At 29.6% G+C, this 6,802-nt stretch overlaps 2 non-coding genes across 2 annotated transcripts; both read right to left on the reverse strand.

The window, feature by feature from the left end:
* Nucleotides 1-4,916: 4,916 nt before the first annotated feature.
* On the reverse strand, nucleotides 4,917-4,990 carry Trnat-agu. The gene has a single exon. It is a non-coding gene; the product is annotated as a tRNA-Thr (tRNA).
* A 910-nt stretch (nucleotides 4,991-5,900) lies between these two features.
* Trnat-agu lies at nucleotides 5,901-5,974 on the reverse strand. Its single transcript has one exon. It is a non-coding gene; the product is annotated as a tRNA-Thr (tRNA).
* Between the last annotated feature and the right edge of the window lie 828 nt (nucleotides 5,975-6,802).

The raw sequence follows: 6,802 nt of genomic DNA on the forward strand, positions 1-6,802 counted from the left end.
TGAAAACTGGTATAGGTATACAGGTATAGATTAAGATGTAAATAAGTAAATTTAATATTTTTAGATTCTTTTAAAAATTTTCTGCAGAAACATGTTATAGAAATTTTTAATATTTTCTTCATTTGATTTAAACTGCCTATTCCAACAATATAAACACATTCAGATAATAGATAAACACATTCAGGCACTTAGTCAACGGGTGTGATATTGAGACTCTTAAACCACTGAAACGTGTTTTATTCAGAAACTCCATTTACACCTGCTACTGATTTTAGGTTTAATGAAAAAAATTTCCTTTGCGGATTTTAATATGAAGTCTTGAGGTCGCAATGCAAGTCTTGAGGTCGCAATGCAAGTCTTGAGCCCCCAAAAGTCATAATAAAAACCAATCGTTCCGTTCTTGCATTCCCAGGTGTGGAGAGAATTGAGAAAACATAGCGGTGACTGCAATATTTACAAGACTTGAAATGAAAAAAAATAAAAACGAAATATCTTAGAATAACATTCTGTTAGCATTTCGTCTTCCTTCATATGGGTCTACTATACCAATAACTTTCCACCAGCTACTTTAGATATATACATTTGAATTGATTGTTTTGGTTCAAGACATAGGTCTTCCAAATGAGGTATTTGAATCAAGATTAAAGTCTGTTGAAGCTTAAATACGGCACTTTAATACAACGATAATAAGTAATACACGATAACGATAATACCTGTCATTCGGGTAATTTTAAAGAAATATAAACATCTTAAATTGGTGCTCAACAACGTTGTCTATTCACGCCATAAATGAATAATTAAGGTGACTAAGGTGACACCTTTGTGACCAAAATAGATATTAAAATTGTATCTAAATCCCTTGGAAACAAAATTAACCCAAACTAGAAGGCAATGGTGGCAAGAAGCTTCAAGAATTTTACCTGCAACATCATCCTTAAAGTACATTTTCTTCCCTCGCAAGTCCAGTATTTTTAAAGGACTTTCAAAACTATCTTTGTTCTGACAGTGTTATCAAGAAATGTAGAACGTTATTTTAATGGCGGACTATTGCTAAATACTAAAATTGAATAATTTGCAGGAAGTCCACAAAGGTTTTGATTAAAGAGTACACGATATTTTTAATGATACAAACCATTCCGCTTTATTATTTTGTGTCGATATTATGAAAAATGTTCTATTTGTTTATGATTTAAAAACATAACATTTAAAAACAAATTATAAAGTTTTTTATTTCGCTAATTATGTTTTAAATACATCCGTATTTTGTAAACAAATCTTTCATTATATTCTCTCGTCTTGTTAAACATTAAAGTCAGATAACATTGTCACATTAGGGTTGAATTAGAAATTTAGATGAAAGCAGAAAAATTCACAATAAAAGATATTCAAAGAGCATATTAATTTTAAATTGACATGCAATTATTTGATACATCACATCCACATCGAATAAAATACAGATTCACAACAATATTTCTAATATCAATGCATAATATGCAGCCTAATAGCAATAATATGCAGCCGAAATCGAAACCTTTGAGAGCTAAGATTTCTATATTCCTTTTATCGAGATAACATCTCCATGTTTAAAGAACTTAATATACAAACTAGACTTATAAAAGTAATCTCTAATGTATATCTGAATGTCTTTAGTGATGAGTTAAAACCAGGGACCGGAAATAACAGTTATTTCAAAATTTATAAAAGCACGTCTTTCACTCGATGAGTACAACAGTTACATTTACTTAAAAAAGTTGAAGACCAAAGCAATACATATATTTTAAGTTCGAGAAAAATTATGCTCTACTACAGTTTTTCAAGACAAAGAAGCTAAAAGGACAAATCGCACACCCTCTTCAAAAAAGGCAAAACCCGAAATTTGTTAATTTTGAGTTAATGTATGGAAGTTGCTTATAGTTTACCTGTCTACCACCATACAAAATTCCACTATTTTTTATTAATGCAAATTCTCGCAAAAAACTTTTATATCTATTTTTTGTTAGGAATGACACTATGCTCCAAAATATTTTTTGTGTTTTCTGAAAATTGACAAATTTCGAGTTGTGCCTCTTTTGAAGAGGGTGTGCGATATGTATAGTGAATATACTGAACATCAAATTACTTAAATCCCACTTTCTTAAGTCGAAATGCAAATTTAAACTCAACATTTAATGGAAGGTTTTAACCCATGAGTCAGAAATCAGCACCCATGGGTTAACCGACTACCAAAAGCAGTAATGAACTACAATCCATACGAAAAATTTAGTAAGCTAAATTCAACTATCGAAAGAACTCTTTTTTGAAAAGTTTTTTTATACGACAATGAGAACATGTCATTCACGAGGGCGGTGAAGTTAACAACGATAGATAACAATGGACCACAATAAAAACGATGACACTTAACAATGAAGCAACTCGTAGAAGAGGAAATGAATTCTCAATACGATCGTTACTGCGGAATGATAATGACAAAATATATACTCGTATTATATTATTTGTTACAATTAACAATATATAGAGTTACCATATCTTAAGATTTATTTACTTGTGAAATCAATGCATGTTTTACTTCTTCACTTAATTTTTTTTCTTTCCATAGTTGCAAAAATAAATAAACTAAATAAAATGAATAAACTTTCAACCACAAAATAACTCAACAGCCAAAAAATTCTCGGACTCAAAGATTAAAACTCAACATAAAGGAAAGGTGTGGTCTAATGCACACACGCACACTAGCAAACAGAACCACGGCTGTAACCTGTTGTGTGTACGACACAACAGTTACTTTGGTGAAAACTCAAAATCACAGGGCGGAATTACAACAATAAACCAGCAAACGCAAAACTAATGAGTGATGTAAATAAATTTGATTATGGCGCAAAGTGAATTTATATGTTAAGTGTAGAATTACAGGGGAAGAAAAATGTGCGCCGGTCAATAAAATTAAAAGAATTGTTTTTGGTGATGGCTCCGAATAAAAGGAAAATGGTTAATGGAAATCATATGAACATAGACATTGGTAAAATAATGCAGGTCAGCTCTAACACATATATTTCATTCGAAAAAATTTTGTTTAATATAATTAAAATAAAAATAAAAAAAAAATGAAATATATAATTTCAAACAAAAGAAGAACAGAAAACAATTATCGGTACTTGCGTCTCGGCGCAGCATGTGTTAAAACCGCATTTGTACGTTTGCAGTCTTCAAATCCGGATTAAGGCATGGAAAACGCCTTAAATTATTAGTTTAATAATAGGAAAAAGGCAACAGTTATAGCATTAAACTATTTTAATTATGTGAAACAACTGAGCCTTGAAATAAATTTATTTTAAATTGTCCGATATGCACTTATGCAATTTTTTTTCATTTGTCGCATTTGTTCGTTTTGACATTGACAATGATATCCCATCTGACACCTGTTCTTATACTCTGACATCACATTTGATGAGTTCAGTTAACCTATTTTGTTGGTAAAATATGTGAAATATATTTAAAACAGTTTAATATTACATACATATATAGATTACTGAAAAACAGACCTAAAAAATAAAATATATTTATAATTTTATATTAATTATATATAATTTAATTAGTCAAATTAGTGGACTAGATATATCATAATATGTAAATATAAAATCATCTATTCCAATCCTAGAACTGGACACATTGACGTGTTGTGTATCGTTTTCAGTATTTTTTTAATGCACTTTCTATGATGAGATTGAACCAAGATAGCTTGAAACCTGAAACTATTGGTCTTATAATTCTCCCAAATTCATGTTTATTCAGAGTATTGAGCTTTGAGAAACTAACTCACTTTTACATTTCACCATTTCTAAATAGGTCCTTTTAACAGAAATTGAAAAAATTCTATTGAAAAATTCAATTACTGCATCTATAGATTGGTGACTGTTTGCTTGCTATTTATACTTGCGCTAGAGAGAGTTATTATTATTCCTAAAGAGCTCAAAATAAAATAGTATTGACAATCTGGACTAGTTAAACACTATGTATCTTCCGATGGAGTTCATTCTACGAAATGTGATAAAAAGGTGACAAAAATTCTGAAATACCTAGTGCGCAGTGTAACTCATTTGTTGAATGGAGTCATTTTTTATTTTGTTTTATCACGTCCCAGTAACGTATGTGTTCTTATTGAAAGATCCTAAAACACCAAAACCAAAAAAAGCACAATAGATCCAATCGAAATTGAATATCATTCTTAATGTTTTCCTTAACTAGAATGGCAGCATAACATGACAATTACAATTATTGTACACCATTCATTAAGTTTTAATTAACTTAAAAAAACAGAAATTATCTTCAACCAAATTATCTTCAAAGTTATATTTTTATTAAATCAGTGTGTCAGATTTTACAAAGAGATTCATTTGGAAACCAAGTCGGAATTTATGAAAAAATAAAATAATTTGATTTTAATTGCTATTTTCAGACTGTTAAAAGTTCAAAAATATACTTGAAGCATAGTGCCCTTAACATTAAATAAGGCACTGGAAAATCTTAAAAGTGGAAACTATCACATAGAGTAAATTGTCTGAAGTCCCCTACTTTGAAAAGAATGAAAAAAATTCACTAAAATTTAAATAAATAATTTTTAAAAACAAATTATAAAAAGTCGTAACTTTTTAATCATCATTTCTATGTCGCTTGTATAATTCGACAAAACGTTGTGTTATATTATTATATATTGTATTTCCAATATTTTCCTAATCCTTCGTGGACAAAATTCTTCTGAAGTTCGAAATAGGCTTAGCTTATCAGTATTTTATCCTGAAGTGTTGTTACTATATTATTCACTACAGCTGAATGTGTCGAGCTTGGGACAAAAGTAGAAAAAAAATTTCAACGCATGAGAAAGAACCTGTGAATTACAGGACACAATATCATACGTTACAAGGCCCCGGCGAGATTCGAACTCACGATCTCCTGTTTACTAGACAGGCGCTTTAACCAACTAAGCCACGGCGCCATATACATTCAATAACTTTAGATTACAATAAAACATATGTTCTCAGAACAATCATAATTAAATAATTGTTCTATTTTAAATGAGATTATACAGATATTAGCTGAAGAACCTTATTTTGATTATACACTACATTAAATTGAATTGTGTAGAATTTTTATTTTGTCTACTTTTTTTTCAAAATGTTCTGACTTTAATAATTGATGGATATTTTAGTTAGATTCTTAAAAGTTTGTTCTTAAATCTTTGTAAATACAAAACGAATATTTGCAACCAAATTTTACGATTGGAATGATCTTAAGTGACTTTTAACCATTTCAGATCTTCTATAAAAACCACTTAATTCTACTTCAATAATACAGTAGACTCTGAGCAAAAACACAATTGACACCTTAATTGATAGAGATTACTTGGAAACAATTCACCCAATTAAGTATTTTACTACCCGTTGGCATTAATGTCGAGATAATTATTAACCGTTTTGCTACTTTGTTTTACAATCTGTGGGTTTTTGTTATTTTATGCAAATTCCTCAACAATTGCTAATAAGACTTTTCAAATTGATTGACATTGGTATCCGTTATAGTTGGCAATCATTTAAGAGATAAATACAAGTGTTTTGAATAGTGTCAAGTTCAGCAACGATGTACACGTATATGTTTGGAACACTTGCGAAGTACGAGTATAGTATCAGTATATCATTCTAAAGTAATTAATTTTAATAATAGAAAATAGAAGAAATCTATTTTCTTCAAATTCGATTCATTACGTCAGTTTTGATATAAACTCGTAGATAAATGCGTGCATTTATTGTCTATTCAACTCTAAATACAAACAAATATATATTATTTTCTACAAATAAAAAAGGTATAGAACTACTGAGGTAACTCTTTTTACAGAGCTGTGTTCTGTAAGGCCCCGGCGAGATTCGAACTCACGATCTCCTGTTTACTAGACAGGCGCTTTAACCAACTAAGCCACGGCGCCATTGTTGCATAAATTATTTCTTTTACAATGTTGTAGAAATTTTTCAATTGTTTCTTAAATAAAAATAGATAATAGCTAATATTAGATAAAATATATTTAGGTATACTGCGACTAGAACCTCAAAAATATAAGAACATATGTTTCGAAAATACCTTTATAAAAATGTTTGTTTTATCAAAATTGTATAATTTGAAGAATATTTTTATTCACCTGTGCGAGTATTATTTATCTTATCATTTCTACAAAAATATCTTTTTATAAATTAGACGATTATTGAATTTTTAACAGACTTAAAACTTTGTAAAGAAAAAAAAATGCATTGATTTCCAAGAGAAAAGTAATGAATAAAATGTTCACTGCATTTCTCTAGAATTTCAGATCTATTTGACTCCATGTAAAATCGTATAATGTGATACTAGTCCATAACTATATTTCCATAAGGTAAATATTATATTCTAAAATTCTAATTGATTCAACTTCTCGAATAATAATACATATTACTGTGATTTTAAATAAATCTCGTGGTTCTATATACATTGTGACCGAAAAGCTTTCGGAAATTCTCATTTAAAATTCGCGCGCTGTATATTTTTCGATATTTTAAGTTTATGTAGTTTGGCAGCACTGTCCTTAATACTATGCCAAAAATGAGCGCGATCTGTCGGACAGTTCGTTTACGGCAGCTGTTGAAACCAGTTCACCTCAGTAGTGCGTTGCGAAAAAAACAATGGAAAAAAATATTGAACAAAGAGTTTGCATCAAATTTTGTTTTTCGAACGAAATTTCGTGTGCAGAATCGTTGCGAATGCTACAAAAGGCTTATGGGGA

The sequence above is a fragment of the Teleopsis dalmanni genome, chromosome 2 (assembly GCF_002237135.1).
Source record: "Teleopsis dalmanni isolate 2A chromosome 2, ASM223713v2, whole genome shotgun sequence".
NCBI classification, from domain to species: Eukaryota; Metazoa; Arthropoda; class Insecta; order Diptera; family Diopsidae; genus Teleopsis; species Teleopsis dalmanni.